At 27.4% G+C, this 19,204-nt stretch overlaps 1 protein-coding gene across 4 annotated transcripts in view; it reads left to right on the forward strand.

Annotated features, from left to right (window-relative positions):
* Positions 1-19,204, forward strand: part of LOC147804358 (uncharacterized) — a 40,399-nt gene that overhangs the window by 9,799 nt on the left and 11,396 nt on the right. For 2 of the 4 annotated variants that reach the window (XM_087152407.1, XM_087152410.1), the window contains exon 1: positions 5,523-6,267. The exons of 1 other annotated variant lie outside the window; for it this stretch is intronic. The gene's annotated coding sequence lies outside the window, so the exon portion shown is untranslated. Of the gene's footprint in view, positions 1-5,522; positions 6,268-14,883; positions 14,979-19,204 lie in introns of those variants that run through there. One more of the 4 variants, XM_087152408.1, reaches the window with a different exon arrangement.

Genomic DNA, 19,204 nt, shown 5'->3' on the forward strand with positions numbered 1-19,204 from the left:
TGCATTCAGCATTGCTTGGTGTGATGCTATTCTTCATGGCTCACTCATACTCTTCAAAATTTACCTGTGTCAAGTAATTATCTTCGATACATGTCCCTTTCGAGAGGAAGTAAAACACTTATTTCCAAGGTTTCGGTAGTAAAGCTAATTAGCATTGGTGTTTTAATACTCACAAATTATATAAGTATAATATTTGATACATATGTTAGCATATTTAGTACTAATTAGTTAACCCTTCATAAAATAACCTTTGGATAAACGAATATTATAATTCAATGCAATTTTTTTATTTTCATTTAAATGTTCTCGAGATATTTTAAAATATGCATAAGGTTAAAGTACGTACAAGCGTCCAACCATATTTACGAGATTGCGGCTACCACCTTTCTTTAGGGCAGTGTTTCCCAAAGTGTGGTACACGTACCCCCAGGGGTACTGGGACAGTTTAGTGGGGGTACGCGTTCTTATGCGAAATATCTTGCAACGAACGAAAATTTCAAAAACTTTATTTAAAAACAAAGCTAGCTATGAAAGTTTACGATTACGTATTTTTCTATTAGCTATTTTTTGCAGAGTTAACAGTTAATAATCAGTGGTGTCAACAGCCAGTTGTGTTTATTAACTTTTGTGCAATTTTTATAGTACAAAATGCATTCATTTTTTTATTAGTGGTACACAGCGTTACGAAACATTTAGAAGGGGTTCACAAAAGTCATAAGTTTGGGAAACACTGCTTTTGGGGATCAAAAATCAAAATCCGTCAAAGAACATGTATGTTTATTTAGAGTAAAAATATTTTTGTGTTGTTTTAGAAACTTAAAATATCGTCTTATAATTGAAAATCCTTATTAATTGAAAATTGAAACTTAAATACTATCTAGAATTTTGACAATTTTTTTTATCTTGATTTGAGTGACTAAGGTATAAAACATGGTGCGTAGCGTTTTTGAAAAGTGCTTAAAGGTGCTTATTTTCAATTTTCATTTTTTAAAGGCCCTTAAAGGTGCTTTTCTTAATGGGTGTTTTTAAAAGGTGCTTTATTTTCCCTTTTCGAAAATGAAATTTATGAAAGGGAATGTCGATTTTCGCCACGTATTATGTAACAATCAATAAAACAATCAATAAAATAAAATTCTCTCGATATAATAAATTACCCAAAAGAGCTCAAAACGAATAGTCATGACTAGGACTGGGCGATATTAGAAATTATATATCGTGATGCATCGTCAGTTTGGCATCGCGATATAGTATTTTCGTATTTTGTATCGCGATATAGTATTATTTAATTTCATTTACTTGTAAGGCACAGAAAATCAGATTTCTATCAAAACTCCATACTCAAATTGATTTAAATCAATTTATAAATTTGAAGATATGTATGTTTTGCTTAAGAAAGATATTAAATAAATTGACTACAATGTACAAATCTTGTTTCAATGTTTATAAAAGTTATAAAAATAATTTATTTTAACCAAGATTAAGTTTAAAATAAAATAATCAAATTTTGCGTTACCCGCAAAGGAAAACCGCGAAAATGTTTTTCGGATTGCTTGGAGGTAATAGGATTTCAACTAAATGTTCATCCTTATCTCAATGAAATAATTTTTTATAAGCAACAATTTTTGATTATTATTTAGGCCTAACCGTTGTGGATCAGAAGATCAGGAGTCTCCTTGAGGTCAGGCTAACCGTGGGAGGTTTTCATGGTTTTCTTCTCCATGTAACGCAAATGCTGGTTAGTTCCATCAAGAAGTCCTCCACGAAGGCAAATTTCTTTCAATACCTGAACCAGGACTATCCTTGTCTTCTGGATTGGATTTAAAATTGAATTTACGGAGTTGAACATCAGTAGGAGTAAACACAAAATTAGGTCGGCTGTTCGACGACGGTTATAAAATTATGAAACAGATAATGTATCAATTTATTGAATATAAACAAACAAAATAAGCTACAATTTAAGTATCGAAATACAATTATATACTTATGAAAGCTATAAAAACAACCTATTTTAAATAAAATTAAATTATCAAATTTTGCGTAACATGCTAATGAAAACTACAAAAATGTTTTTCAGATTGTTTTTATCGGTAATAGGCATTCCAGCCAAATATTCATTATCTAAAAGAAGTTATTTTTAAATAAAGAATTTTTTTTTTCTTCCCGTCCTTGATAGATGGTTTATCATCTTTGTGAATATAAGGAAACGTCATTATTTTTAATTCAACCCAGAAATCAAAATTACTCATAAGTTACTTGGAGTACAATCATAATCAGTAAAGTTACAAGAATAACTTATTTCAATTAAGACTAAATAAAAATAATCAAATTTTGCGTTACATGCAAGAAAAAACCACAAAAAAGTGTTTTAGATTCCTGAACGGTAATAAGATTCTAGCTAAATGTTCTTTATCGCAATGAAATTATTTTTTTTAACCATTAATTTTTTTAATCATCCTTGACAGACAAATTGTCATCTTAGTGAATGTTGTGAGACACTTTTCTTATATTTTTAACTTTTAACACGACCCAAAAATCAAAGTAACTTGTAGTTTAAGTATCAGAGTAATATAAAAGCTATTGTAGTAACCTATGTATTATGACCTATATATAACCAATATATCAACCTATATATAATAGGATTTCTTCTCAATGTTTATTATAGCAATGAAATTATTTTTTAATAATCAATATTTTTTTTATCATCCTGGATATATAGTCTATCATCTTAGTAAATGTTGTGAAATGCTCTTCTTATTTTTGTACTTTTTTCACTTTTTTGTACACAACGCAGATATCAAAATAACTTGTAATTGAAATAGAGGAGTAAAATCACATTTTGAAAGACTTTTTGAATGAAAATAATTAGAATTTCCATTAAGCATAAATGAAAACCAGCAAAACGCTTTTTACAAACTAATTGAACGCTAACAGATAATAACGAGACTATATATCAGCAATTATTATCATTTTCCAATTTCTTGTGCTTTATATGAAATTTAATGTTTTGGGCAGCTCAGATTGCTCACTAAAATGTTTTTTATTTAATTTATTTAATTTAATTAATTTATTTTTTGTAAGTACATAAATTGTGTTTTTTTTTAATTTCAAGTATTTGAATTTCAGAATGATATAAAGAATTACATTTTAAGAACATATCGGTTTCTTTTTTTTTAATTTAAAAGTTTACAAATTATAAATCTTTCAAAAATTCGAGATAAAAAATGTGTTATAAAATTTGCGAATTTTCCTATTTTTCTGCAAAGAGACAGAATGTTATGAATTAATATTAATCATTACAACTTATAAAAAAAAAGGATTAAATTACAATAAAGAAGCACCACAGCTCACTCGAGGGCGTGGATATAGAGTAAAACTAGTTACTAGATCAGTGCTGTCAATACTAGTCACAACTGATCTAGTATTTCGATTTTTGGTTTCGATTTGTCGAGCATGCGCAGCTAATTCGTGTGTAAGAGGGAAGGTGTAGTTTACAGACATATCACTGGCGAGATTTTTGACTTCATATTGTTCTGCCAAAAATCAATCTTATGTTAACCCCTGTACTTGTTTTCGATGTCAGTATACCTACCTCAGGAGTTCCTTTCATTCTGTAGGGGTGGGGGTAAAGACCACAGGTGGTATGTTCGGTGAAACACCCCTAGAACCGTTAACTCCACCCAAAAACTGGCAATAACTGAAATGTTTCTACTACCAGCCTCTTCTCTTTTCCGTCTCACTTTCACCCCTGGCTCCAGTGGCGTATCTAGGGGGGGGGGGGGTGCGGTGGGTGCGGTCCGCACCGGGCGGCACTTACCTTGGGGCGGCATTTTTTATATTTACTTATAGTTGTAAAAAGCAACTTTTTCATTTCATATTTATTTTCTTTCTTGAATAATAAATGATTATTATGATTATTATAAGTTTAATATTTGGTTTATATAAATTATGATTAACTATATGATTTCGAATATTATTCCTCGGTGTATATAAATGCATTTTAGTGTAAATTTTGAATTCTAATTCAATTTTAAGATAATAATTTTATTTTATTGTATTCATTAAAATATAAGTAAAATTATGTACGAAGTAAAATTATGTACCTAATATAATATAACGCAATTTTACTAATATCTTAATTGTTTATAATTTTTGCGTGAATTTCTTCATTTATAATTTAAATGGCAAATATTTTCAATGTTTTTCTACATTTTTTTTCTTATTTTTTAAAAATGAAAGGTCAATTTACTTTTGAATGAATTTTGTTTTGAATCAATATCTTATAGAAGTCTGTATTTGCTGCTTATGACTTACTTTCTCATCTTCAAACAGTTGCTGTAATTAGCTTATGGTAACAACGTTTAAATGAAACGAAAGATATATTTTAATTACCAAGTAATTTTTCAAAAAATATTTAAATATAAAGTAGAAAGTATTTCAAAGTTGCGTTGAAAAACATTTAAATTTGCAACTTTATTTTTTAAAATTATTTCCACAAATAATTATTCCTTAATATTACTGAAAACTTATTTTAATTGAATAAGTTTCAGTTTATTTAAAAATAGTTTTTTTTTCTTTAATATTTTGTTACCATTTTAATAATTAAAATTAATAGAAATGTAAAAAGTATATTTTCTTTGCATTATTTTGAATAATTGCTGGTACCATTTAGTTATCAATAATACCACATTTTTCACCCATGGCGGTTGCATTTTTAAGTGCTGTAAAAATTATTTCGATGAATAGCATTATGTTTATAACTAGTCGAAATGATTTCAAAATAAACTTTAGAAGCTCAAGTTTTGTGGCGCATTTGAACTATTTTATTTGATTTGTTTTACCTTTGATTATCAAGTTTTAGCCATATACAAATTATATATATATATATATATATATATATATATATATATATATATATATATATATATATATATATATATATATATATATATATATATATATATATATATATATATATATATATATATATATATATATATATATATATATATATATATACACGTATGACACAGTCGGCAAAATAAACTTCAACGAATCGGTTAGGTTCCCTCTCGAATCGGTTAGGAACGGGCCTGCTTGAGTGATAGGCAACAGCCAATCACAATGCGAAAAGCCCATTGATCCGACGTTATCATCTCCTTGTTGCCATTCTGTAGTAGAAACTATGGTTTAAAATTAGTTACCAATTCCTATGAAGATAGAGACCCTTTCTTGCGAAGTGTTGCCATAGGTAGAGAGTTTTGCTCTACGTTACCTGACCTGCAGTTCATTTCGATCGCCAATATCATTAAATTCAGTAAAACGACTTCGTTGGCATTAGGTATTAATTCTATTAGAGTTAAGAAGTACATATTTTTACAAGGTGCATAATTTTTTTCTGTTAATTTATAAATATTTTCCGATGTGGTTTGGATGTTCCTTTGATAAAAAAAGATATACCATTTTGTTTTTATCTGCATAAGAAAGATTATCAAAAAAGTTTCTTTCTTATATTTTATAAGTCACAATAAAGAAGGAACGTTACAATGCTAAGCGCTACATATAACAGACGTCTCTTCCTCAGGATCGTCTGAATGATTGTTCATACAGAAATCGCAGCTATGGATGGGTGATCGTGTAAAGCTAAGGGTGGTGGCGCTAGTGGTTAAATTGCTCTCGCAAGACTTCTGGGTTACTGCTTCCGATATATTTTTACCCCGCAGATTGAAAAAAACGCTCCATCATATTATTGCATCATATCTTTTGCAGTATTCCACATGTACCGAGTTCTTTCTCTCAGTCTTTTAAATTCAGCATGATCATGTTAAAATTATAATCATTTGAATATTTTCTAATTAGGCTAACTTAAAAAGATATTTTTGGCGACATTTTATTCAAATGTATAAATAAGGGAAAAAATACAAAACATGGCAAACCTTAAGAATTATTCCCAATTACGCTTGTTATAGTTTACATTAGGCCACCCATCCATTCGTCTCATACAACTACGCCCTCTATAGTTCTTTGCGATCGTGAATAATGCAGGTGGGTAGAAATAAGCAACTAAATACTGGGTAACATTTGAATCTTGAACAAATATTATACAAAGAGTATTTGTAAAAAATATTTATTCAGTTTATTTGTATGAATATTATTTTATTCTAATGTCTTTATTTTCATCATCATACTGAAAGAGAGCCTAATTAGAAATTGTGTGAAGAAAAAAAAGAACAATTGAAATATGGAAAAGAACTTCGTCATAAAGCAATAGTGAGTATTCATGTTGTGTATGATTCAGTACATCAAAATTTGAATATACTAATTTTTTCGGTATTACTTTACAATGAGATATCTCGCTTGTTTTCTCAACTTTTTATCTTTTTTGAAGAAAATAAGGAAAATGACTTAAAAGCGACATTTTCGGAAATGGTTTCTAATCATGATCTGCACCAAAATCATGAGAAACTAAAAATAACTTCATAAAAAATACCAATTGGAAAAGTTTATAAAATATTCTCAGTGACAGACGAATCATGGGTTAGAGTTCCTTTGCCTAAAACTAACCTTGGGAGGTTTGCTGGTCTATATGCAAATGTTGGTTAGTTCTACCAAAAAGTCCACCACGAAGGCATATTTGTTACAATACTTGATTCAGAAATTCTGATGTCTTCTTGATTAATTTCAAAATTACAAGGCTATAGATTTGAACATTGGTAGGTGAAAACTCAAAATTAGATTGGCAATGGTTATGAAATAAAATATACTATGAAGTATGATCTCTTAAAAAGTTAATCATTGCAATATGGGCAGAACAGTATTCGGAATTGGGTTTTTTGTGTTAGAAACTGGTATTTGACATGACACGATAAAAACCAATCGAAAACTTTCATAAACTGCCAAAAACCTGGGACAAGCTTATTTTTTGTCATTGGGGACATTTTAATAGATAGTAACTCATGCACAATACTTGCATTACATATTACTATAATTATGATTTTATATAGCTTAATTTATTTAAGCTATTGAATGTTTTTTTCTGAATCACGGCCCGCTTAATACTTTATGATCAATATTACAATTTTTCATTTTTGGTAATAACCATGAGTTCTTATTATTATCCATCTGAATAGTGATTTTTCTTCTACTACTGATCTCTACTTATAATTTTTTTTTTTATGTAAGTTTCGTAAAAAAATGCCTATTGAAATGGAATTTTCGTACAGATTGCTTATACTAGGGGTGCACAACCTGCGGCCCTTCGGCTACTGAAGTGCGGCCTGAGAGAGTTTCTAAACACAAAAAAAAAAATTTAAAATTGCAATTTTTAATCGCACTTTTAAGTCATCGCGTTTTGACACAATCAATTTTAATAGATTCTTTAGTAAATGTACGTTTAACACGCTTTCTTTAAGCCGATTTTATGGAAAATGTAAATGATTTATTTTAAACAGTTATTTCCGCTTTTCTACATGATTTCAAAAATCTCGACGCGAGTTTCAGATTGCCCATTTAAATAATCACTTTTTGGTACACTTTTTTTGTGACGATTTCATCTTAAATCAAAGTGATTTTTTTTTTTTTTTTTTTTGGCAATTCTTTCTTTTTTTCAACAATTTTTTCGGCAGTTATTGCTATACGTTCCCACGTATTATAAAAAATTTTAATTGTTCTATTACGTCATGCAAATTTTAAATTGTTCATTTGACAAGCTTTATTCGTGCTGAGTTCAGCATAAATATAAGTAATTCCCCCCCCCAATTATTTCTATACTTTTCCACATGATTTTGATGATCCCGTTATTTAACTATGATGTTACTAAGACACTTGATTGTTATTCGCACAATTAAATAATCACTTTTTGATACGGTATTTCAGTACAGTTTTATCGTAAATCCTAGTTATTTTTCCTTCTTTTTTTCCGCAATGAATATGATTTGGTCAAATGTGGTAATGAATTGTGATTTGGTCAATAACCAAATATTCGGCAAAAAAAAAGAAAAAAAATCGACTGAACGCCGTACACTTGGGGCCAAATAGCAAAATCTTTTAGCAGCATAGCAACACTGAAACTAACTTTTCAATGCTCAGAATAATATTTCCTGGAAAAACATATTCTTAAATTAACTCTAAAAATAAGGCCAATCAAGAATGTTTTTTAAAATGTCGCAAAGCGAAACAAGAGAGCATAAAAATCAATTTTAATTTTTGGAAGAAAATTTTAAAGCTTAACATCTCAGTTTTCCAATTACCAGAAAAAGCCAAGAAAAAAGAATTAAGTCAACAGAACTGCTATTAAAAAGTAATGCGTTATAATAAAAACGTCTAAAAAAAAGTTTTTTTTATTTAAAGAAAATAAAAATTTAGAAAAAACAAAAACGTTCTTAATTTTTTAAATGAAAATCTTATGCAGAAAATCTCAATTTAAATTTTTCTCATTGCCATAATTTTAGAAGAAAAAAAATTGCCATAAAGTAAATTTTATTAGAAACTTTATTTTTTAAAAAAAATGCTGGCATAATAAAAATGTCTAAAAAAAGAAAAGCAGAAAAAAGCAAATTTTTCTTAGTTCCTGAAATAAAACTTTAATACTGAAAATCACACTTTTCTATGTTACTGTTTATTTATATTACAGTACAGGGAAAGAGTGATAATAAATCAATAGTATGAGACGTTCTGTAAAATACTTGATTATAATAAAAACAGCAAAAAATGGAAAAAAATCCTTCTCAGTTCTCAAAGTATCGAAAAAATTACAATATTGACATATCTGATTATAATTTTTCTATTTTTTTTTAATAAGTAATATCTATGAAAAATTCAAAAATAAAAAAAACTTAGAGAAATACATTTCTAAAAAATATTCTGCCGAATATTTGACAGATCATTCAACCAACTGAATTTTTCACAGAAGGGCCAAATACTCGTTGCATCCCTAATTTAAATGTAATGTTATTGCAACTTGAGAAATTCATAAAATGGAAGAAAACGTGAATTTTTAAACTGCTCACTGTTTGTAGTTAAGATTTCAATTTTTTGTTTCTGAAGTGATCTTTTTTGATTAAAAAAAAGGAAAATGTTTACGATAAAGAAAATCTAATAATTAATAAAATGAAATAATAAAGTACATAACAAAATAAGCATTGAAGTTTATTTTGAACTATCACAGTTTTGTTTTTCTTCAATTAAAATATTTAATTTGAATTTATATTACTTAATTATGACTAAATTTTTTCCTACTTTCATTCTGTGGGCATTGCATTTTTTTTTGTTTATTAGGATTTAATTCTAAAAGAAATTTTCGCATTGAATGATATGATTTTAAAAAAAAAAACGTTTCTTTTTTTCAATGTTTATTTATTTTCTTAAATCTACGGTTCATATGATAAAAATAGCAATTTTTTTTAAGCAATTTTCTAATTCAGGGTTGGCAAGGTTTAGGACAGAATGGATTAATCCACAGTTTAAACCCTGGTTTAAACCGTCCTGTCCAAAACCCCTTTGTCCAAAACTGTCTTAAACTGTCCGAAACCCTTTTACTCAAATTATGTCACAATTTTTTCTGAACAATATTTAAGAGGTAAAATAAACATAGAACTAATAACTTATTGATAATTAAATATACTAGAGAATATTTGCTTTTAAAAGTATAATGTTTCATTAATATTGTTTGACTCTTCAATTTAAACAAAGGAAGATTAATCAGTAATCAAGTTCAATTGGTCCTCTCATTCAATAGTGCATAACTGAAGTTTGGCCTTGCCATACAGGTTAAAATATTAGGGACTAAGTACTTGGTTCAACATAAACAGGTTTATTTATCTATAGTACTATTCAAGAATACTTTTATTTCATTCATGTTCAATTCTTTCAGCATAGTGGTGATACATCACCAGTGTCAGTAACTGAAACTGATGTTATGCCCTTCAAAACTGTTAATACATTTTTCAGTTATTTTGTATTTTCAATTTAAACTAATATATTTATATTTAAAAACAATTTTTTTTAAATAGATGTCTTTTTTATCATCCTGTAATGCAAAAATTATTAAGAAAAAATTTAAAAAATATTGTGAAAAATAGAAGGTTAATTTTTGAACAAATTTAGTATTTTTTTTGAGAAAAATTATTATTTTTTAATATTGCCATATTTAACCTTATGCAAAAATATTATTTATCAGTATTAAAAGCATATTTATATTTAAAGGATTAGGTATTCACTTTTGTTGTTCAATGAATTGTGGAGCTTCAAAAATTATAAACTTTTTCCTATTATATTTTATTATTTTCTTTTAATAAGTTATAGTAAATTGTATAAAAAATATCAAATATTTATTGATACATGTAATTATTATGTGTACAATGGTTACATCTATAGAATTTTTACCTTTTACCAAAGTTCAAGGTTTTGGACACTTTAAGACAGTTTTACCCAGTTTAGGACAGTTTTACCCAGTTTAAAACAGTAAAACCCACGTGTCCTGTCCAAAACCCCAACCCTGCTAATAATGGAACACCTTTAATTTTTTAAAAATATATCACTAAGTTTATTGATAAAAAAAATAGGACGCGAATGTTTTAATAAACATTACTATATTTGTCATTAACATGTCTAAATACATGCGCGACCCTTCGTTAGCCAACCTGCTGTGCAAGCGGCCCTTCACTCAAAAAGGTTGTGCACCCCTAGCTTATACAGTACAGAACCTCTTATCCAGAAACCAGAACGAAATTCCATAAATTTTCTCCCCATTTCTAGAAGGAAAAAAAAGGGAAGAAAGTATATATTTCTGTATACATTTTTAATTTCATTATTTTTTTCCTTATCATCTTATTAAACTTATATATTATGCATGACTTTATCGTTCTTTTCTTCTTTTTAAAACTATTTCTAAATAATATTTTTTTACGTTAGGTTTGATAAACAATAAAAAAAAAGCCTTTTTATAGCAAACTGGAAAAATCAGTTATCCGGAATCGCGATGGTCCCAATTGCTCCGGATAATCGGTTCTCTACAGTAGAGACTCTACTGTAGGGGTGCACAACCTTTTTCAGTGAAGGGCCACATGCACAGCAGATTGACCAATGAAGGGCCGCATGCCAAAGTGTTTAGACCGACATATTGAAAGCAATTGTTGGTGGTGATTGTTATATAAACATCATTGTTTATATAACACTAAATTCTTTTTGTCGGTTTACCTTGTAATCTCTTTGCAGAAAATACAATACTTTAAAGCGTTTAAAATTAGAAAATGCAAAACTGATTACTTAAGAAGGAAAACAGAATTCGAAAATCAGAATCAATTTATCAGAAAAAATTTAGATAAATTGAAATAATTAAAAAACTATGGAAAAATTGAAATTTTTTTTATCACACTACAAAATACAGAAGTCCATTTAAACATAAATTTTAACGTTAAATTTTTTTTCATAGAATTAAATTTCAAATAAATAAATATTCTAGTTATTAATATAAATTCAAGTTAAATACTTTGATTTAAGGAAAGTTTATACGGTTAAAAATTATAAAAACTAAAACAAAACCCCTTAAGTGGAAAATAAGATTTAGCATTTATTAGGGACTGTACTTTAAGACATTACTTTTTCAGACATTTTTATTTTAAATTAATAATAAGAGGCTGAGAGAGGAAAGAAAGAAAGAAAACACATTAAATTTTAAGGAACTATATTCCTTAATAATAAAAAACTATTAAGATACTTGTTTACAACTTTTTATGACGAATATATTTTTAACATAACACTTACTATTTACAATTAATACACAATCAATTAATAATCAATAAAATTTACATTACTTTACGAAACTTATCTTGATTAAATTTTTTATACAGTTAAAATTTAATGATATACAAATCATTTCCCAGCATATAATCATAAATGATATAAAATGCTCCAAGAAGGTAGAAAATGGTTTAAAAAATTTCTTAATGCTTATACTGTAATTTGCAAAATTTTTTAATATTGTGATAATTTTATCTACTTGATCATGTGATATTTTTTGAGCCACTAAATGAAAATGTAATGATTGTATTTAAAGACTACTCTGTAATTTTGAACAGGCCAAATTCATTCTGGAAAACAGTCTTTCGACAGAAGCTGTTGTTGTGGGTAGTATTAAACTTAGAGCAAATAACATAATCAGTTTTGGAATTTGTCCTAGATGGTGTTCTTCCTTTCTGGGTTTTTAAATCGCGGAAATACAAATAGCGATGTGTTATTTTTTAATTGATTGAATATGAATTGCTATGTGTTATTTTTTAATTGCTTGAATACGAATTGCCATGTGTAATTTTTAAATTACGTAAATGAAAAACTCGATGCCTGTCAAATCGCGTGAATACGAATCGTGTGGCTTTTAAATTGCGAAAGGACTACTCACAACACTTGATTTTTAAAATGCATGAATATGAATCGCGATATATGGTTTTTAAAACGAGTGCATATTAATTGCGAGAAAAGTAGCAAAGGATGATATTTTAAACGCCAGAACACAAATCGCGATATGTGATTTTAAATCCCGTAAATACGAAACGCGATGGATTATTTTTAAATCTCGTTAATGTTAATACGAAATGCAATGCGCAATTTTCAGAGAGCGTAAATACAAATTACGATGTATGACTTTTAAATTACATGTGAGAACAAAAAGAATAGGTTCGATGTGTGTTGTTAAACTTGCACGCGTTCATGGGACTAAAGAATTATGCCGTGTTTTGAATTATTTTTTTTTGCGAAACGGACCGCGTTTAATATAAACACATCTCGTTTTTTTTTTCCCGGGAAGGTGTTGATTTGGCTAAGGTACGTAATTACTTTTTAAGTTACGAAAAAAAATTGAAACTGAATCGAATTTCGCGAGTTGTAATATTGTGCGAAAATATCAGGTATACTCTAAATCACAAATAAAAATGGAGCAATAACGGGAAAGAAGAAAAAACACGTTCGAAAAACCTCTTAAAAAATGCGTGTTAAAATCGGTACAACGCAAATGATAAAATCGGCACAAACAGAGCACATAAAAAATAATTATTTTAATGCGCGATTCAAAACTCGCTTGCTGTCAAACCATAGTATTAAAAATATCATAATCTTTTTAAATCACAGGGAAAGCGTAATAACTACTAAAACAATGACCAAAATACTTTTATATTTCAGATGAAATTGGAGTAAATTAGGTCCATCAAAATTTTATGTAATTTAAATGCCGGATTTGAAATTAAAATGTCGCAATAGCGTATAAAAAATGTCTGTACTTTCAAAACCTTGTAAAAATGTGTAGCAATAATTTCTAAAATAACGATTGAAAAATAATTTGATTTGCGATAAAATCGTTACAAGTAAGCCCATGTCAAAAAATGGTTACCTGAATGAGCGATTCTTTACTCGCAATAATATCGTGCTAAAATATCGAAGTTTTAAAAACCGGGCGGAAATGTGCAGCAATAACTGTTGAAGAAAGGATCATTTAGATTTTCCATGAAGTTTGCACAAATAAAGCGTTTCATAACTTTCAAAAATCGCTATTTCAGAAACTACTTGAAAATGGGTAGCAATAACTACTGAAAAGTCATACGAAAAGCGTCAAAAGTGGTAATTAAAATTCGTAATAATGATGTATTAAAAGGGATTTTTAAAACTATGCTGCAATCCGTAACCATCGAAAAACTACATTGATTGAGATTGGGTGCGTCAAAAACTTAAAAGTGTAAATTTAAATTACCGAATTTTTTTTATTATTCTTCAAAAACAAATATTTAATTTTTTTCTCATTTTGTTCAGATTGCAGCCGCGGGCCGCACATCGAGGGTTGGCGGGCCGCATTTGGCCCGAGGGCCGCAGGTTGAGCACCCCTAGTAGACTCTACTGTATATTTTAATAAGTATTGCTGATACATAGTGAAGCCTTATTTATAGAAATCAGTTCAAGTCTTTTCTTTGCTCGAAAATTTGCAGTTTATTTTTATTCAGAATTCTTTCTAATAAAAATTTTTTTTTATCTTTGATGAATTAAATGACTATTAATATTCAAAATTATGAGTAAACATAATACATAACATTTTAAATATGTTTAATGTCAATCATAAGTGGGAAATATTGCAGTTTTTCTATTATGATGACTATAAAAATCCGAAAAATTCCCTGTGTGTAAAATATTTCCTACATTATACAACAATTATCATGAAACTTGTATTATTTCCTAAAATGTACTAGATTTTTTTTTCAGTTATGAGCAGTGGCGTATCTAGGGTATGGCAGGCGGGGCAACAGCCACGGGCGCATTATTTGAAAAAGGCGCAAAATCAATCAACACCAACGTTTCTTTCTTTTTTACAATTTTTCAAAATATTTTGATATTTTGTTTGTTTTAAGTAAAAATAAAATTTAAAAAAGAATAAAACATTGAAACGAATCATTTAGAATGCAGAATAAAAACTTCCAATGATCCTTTTTCCAGTCAAGCAAAAAGACAAGATAAACATCTCTTCATATCACATTACCAGGATGTAAAAGGGCAATTATCCGGGGATGAATAGAACACCTGCAGGCAGAGAATAGCCCTTTGGTGGTGACAGAGGGCAGAGAAATGTGAAAACCACGGGGTGTCCCGGTCCAGTTTAGCCCAATTATCTAAAATGCTTGGAGGTCTTAAATTTTATCAGGGGTGAAAATCACATTGAAAAGCGGCTTTCGAATTTATTGATTATACAAATAGAACCCTTGCTGTAAATTGGCGTAAATCCTTCCAAAAAGGGAGGTTTCGCCACACATGGTGGGAATCATTGTCGCATAACATTTAAATACTAAAAATAGGAGGTGCCTCCGCCTTGTTTAAACCAATGGTAAGACTTAACAATGAATACACCCCATCTCATCTATTCTTTTTTTATGAAAAAAAAAAAGACAGTCATAAGTGTAATTTAAAAATAGTATTACAAGGATTTTCTTTTAATCAAGGATTAAATTGTAAGTAATCATTTCTTATTTATTCAAATCATTGTATTGCAACATACTCACTTTATTAGTTCGCGTTATATTTTGTAGCGATCGATATATTTTCTAGCAATGCCAACTGCTCCACTTTCTTTAAAATATTTTATTGAGTGATAGTTAAAAACGAAACCTTGCAGGATTTAAGATAATTCTGATAAAATTTATAATTCTCACCTGGAACAAAATTATGTTTCACATGATTTTTTTCAGTTATTTATTATTTATACGTAGAGGGAGAAAATGGTTTTACATTAAATAAACAAAGAATCATGCAATAAATATAACTTTTGCACTCCATAAAAAATATTTTTCTACACGGAGCAGAGCTAGTTTGCATCTCTGTATATGTAGATTGAGAGGGGCGTTTACTACATTATAATATTTTGTTTTTGTATATAATTTTTTTATAAAAAAAACATTTAATATGCACAATGATATTTTGATAACAAAAAGTGAATTTTGTGTAATTAAATGCTGGTTATTGTATCATTATTATTAAAAACAATGCCTTAATGGGAAAAAAAACGAATGTTAAAATTTGAAATGTTGGAAACATAATTTTATAAGTTTCCTGAAAAATTACTGCAATAAGTAAATATTTTTCTGTAAATTACGTAGCATTGGCTCAGTTAAGAGTGCCAACTACCCAGAAATAGATTTCTTTTCATTCATTAAAAGATAGATTTTAGGTTTAAACACTCATAAAAGTTCAATTTATTTATTTTTAATTAATTAATTTATTTTTTAACGTATTTATTTATTGAATGAATAGATTAAGGAACGTACCGGTTAATTGTTCAAACTGATTTTTTTTTTGTTTTTGCTTTTAAGTCACAGAAATATTATTCACACACAATTTTAATTTTAAATTAATAACTTAAGCTCAAGTTTAAATAATCCTTATGTTTACAAATTGAGAAAAAGAAAAGAGTTGTGTAATTTATCAAAACCTTACTTAGTATTTTTTTAATTTCAAAGCATCTCGTACACAAAATTTTTTAATCTTTTGCCTGCTATAGACCTATTTTGGTAGTTATAAATTATACTTAAAAAAACTGTTTTTAAAAGGGTTCATATAAAGTGACCTTTATTTATATATTTGTCCATTACAATTAAAATAAAATATAAACAAAATATCATTGAAGCTATGATAAGTATTTTATAACTATCTATTAAAGCAGCACAATAACAACAATGATTTTTTTTCATTAATTAATTCCCTTTATTTTAAGAAAATAAGTAAAAAATAATAATAAACATCTTATAGAAAAATTCGATCTTGTTTATTTATAAAACATATGCATTTTTGTAAAAATTCAAAAAGCCCTCTCTCCTCAAAATATTCAAAAGATTTATATTTCTCCTTTTTCTAAAAGAAAATTTTAAAACTAATTAAATTCAATTCATTTTGGAAAGATTTATTTGGATAATGGCTTTGTCAAAAAAATATCGATGGTTAAATCTTTTATTTTATATATTAATTATTTGTTGCTTGTAAACTGAAGTTGCATTTTAATGTAAAGGTTCTCGATTGGATAAATTTTTAACCGCTTAAAATTTTAAACTTACTTATGACCCCAGACAATATTTAAATTTTAAAAAAAGTGTGTATGCATCATCAAATGTGTAAACGTATTACCGCTAAGGCAAAAATTTGTTTTATTAATAATTATATATTTGTTGATCTATATGTTTGGATTATATTTGATCATATGAATTTTAAATAATTTTTTCTGTAAACGTGCATTTAATCTCTATCTTTTTTTTTTTTTAATATATATATATATATTTTCAACTAATTGCCACTTGAGTGCAAAATTTAAGAAACGACTCTTTAATTAACTTAGGTTTAACGTAGTATTTTGGTTACATAATAGCCTATTTTGGTTTCAATAAACCGTAATTATAGAAAATTCTTAGAACTATTTAAAATATTTAATAATAATATTACAATACCTTCCTATAAAAAACATTTTATGCCCACTCAAATAATATTTTTTTTTAGGTAATTCTTTTAGCAATTTTTTATCATATCTTTTATGGATTTTTTTAACAATACCCTTGGTACAGTAGCCATGGCCATATTTGGAAAAATAAGATTAGTGTAAAACAGTTTTTATTTATTATATTAATTCAGAATATTTCTTCTTAGAAATTAAGTTTTTATCCTCAATTTTATTTATTTATTTATTTTGCGAAATATGCGAAAATTGTGTGACAAATATGAACAAAAGAAATTAATCTGTGTTTTTAATATTAGTGCAGATTTTCTAAATGTGTTTTTAGTTACTATTGCACTTTTGTAACTTTTTCGTTTCTTCACATAAAAATAATATTCCATTTAGTTCAAATTTAAAGGAAATATATAAGGGGGAGGGGGAGACCTCTTTTCTATTCTAAACTTCTGGGGAATATTTTGAAGATCAAAAACCTAAATTTGATGAACGTGTTTATTAAGGGGAAGTACTTTTTTATATTTGATTTTTAGTGTATATACTAATTTTTTAGCTTATTTCTATGGGTTTAAAGAAAAATAAAGTAACTTACAATTTTATCGTAATATATTTTGTAATTTAAAATGAAAGATTTAACGTTTCCCTATCGAACCATTAAAATTGTAATAATGCATGATTATCTGATACTAATAATAAGGATTATAAAGGTAATTCTTTTTCTGATTTACTTGATGGGTCCAACCACCTTCGGACTTATGTGCATAAAATGAACAAACAAGAATTAAAGATAAGAATTTTTAATTTGAATATACATACTTTTATTTAAATATATAATTCTTTTGGATAGTTCTAAGTCTACAATTCGAATTTAAAAAAAAGTTTTAATATCCTAAAAAAGAAGAAAAATGCGAAACGAAACTAAAATCTCTAGATTTTAACTGCCTTTATTTTCCTTTTAAAATTTTCAAGCACAATGCCGGAAAAATATGTACATAGTGGTTTCAATTTTCTCTAACTACTTTAATATTAATTATTAACAATATTATTAAAGAAGGTTTTTCTTGAATTATTACTAATAATCACCCGAGTTTAGAATATATTAAAGATAATGAAATTAATTCTATTGCAACTTTTGATTTCCAGGATCTTTTCAATAGCATTCCCCTTTCTAAACTAAAGGATGTCTTTTTGAATTATTACTATGATTTTAAAAATATCCTTAATTGCGATTTTGATCATTGAGAAATTCTAATTAATTTTGTCTCTTTAATGACTACCTTTACAATGGAAAAGAATTTTATTCAAATCGATGGAATACCAAAAGGATTTAATTTCTTATCTCTCTTAGCTAACTTGTTTTTGCACTATTATGAAGAAAAAAAATCATTCTCTTAATATTAAATTTATTTTTAGATTATTGATGATTTAATTATCTTTAATTTTCAGGGTTGTACAATTTTATTAAATAATATTTACCCCGAGGAACTAATCTTGTTTCGTAATCATGATGATAATATTAATTTTAATTTTTTCGATTTGGGTATTATAAAAGAAGAAAATATCTGCTTAGTTGATTTGAACGATAACAGAAATGATTTCAATTTTAATATAAATAAACTAATTGCTTAGAATTCTAATGTTCCTAAAAATATCTATTTAAATACCATTTTTAATCAAATGAATAGAATTAAAAGAACATGTAGTAATGTTTATTTATTCAAAAAAAAAAAAAAAAATATCGTCGAACTCTTTAAAAATTTGATAAAAAACAATGGATACCCAACTAAAGTAATAATATTCTATGTGAAATCCTTGAGTTAATTGTATGTCATTATAAATAAGTTTGTTAAAAACTTCTTGTGCAAATCCATTTCGGGCAATTGCATAGCTAAAAATATGTGCAAAACGGCAATTCATGTTCCTTTCCCTCTTAAATAAATGTTATTTTTCTAAAATCATTAAAATTGTATGATTAAATATAAACTTTAATTATTATAAACTTCTATAATTCCCATTGTGCAGCTCTAGTGTGACATAAACGAACTACAATAATCTTTAAATTAGCCAGTATAATATCACCTTGCGCACATCCATTTTCGAGACAATCCTTGGTAACTAACAAATCAAGCGCGCTTCAGTACTTCAGTAAGAACGCGGCTTAAAACAAATCCCTCTATTTACGCTTTTACCACAATTTGCTCTTCTGTTTTCATATTGTGCAATCTGACAATTTTATTATGGAAA

Source organism: Parasteatoda tepidariorum, chromosome 9, assembly GCF_982258835.1.
Source record: "Parasteatoda tepidariorum strain Cologne lab strain chromosome 9, Ptep-v5.0, whole genome shotgun sequence".
NCBI classification, from domain to species: domain Eukaryota; kingdom Metazoa; phylum Arthropoda; class Arachnida; order Araneae; family Theridiidae; genus Parasteatoda; species Parasteatoda tepidariorum.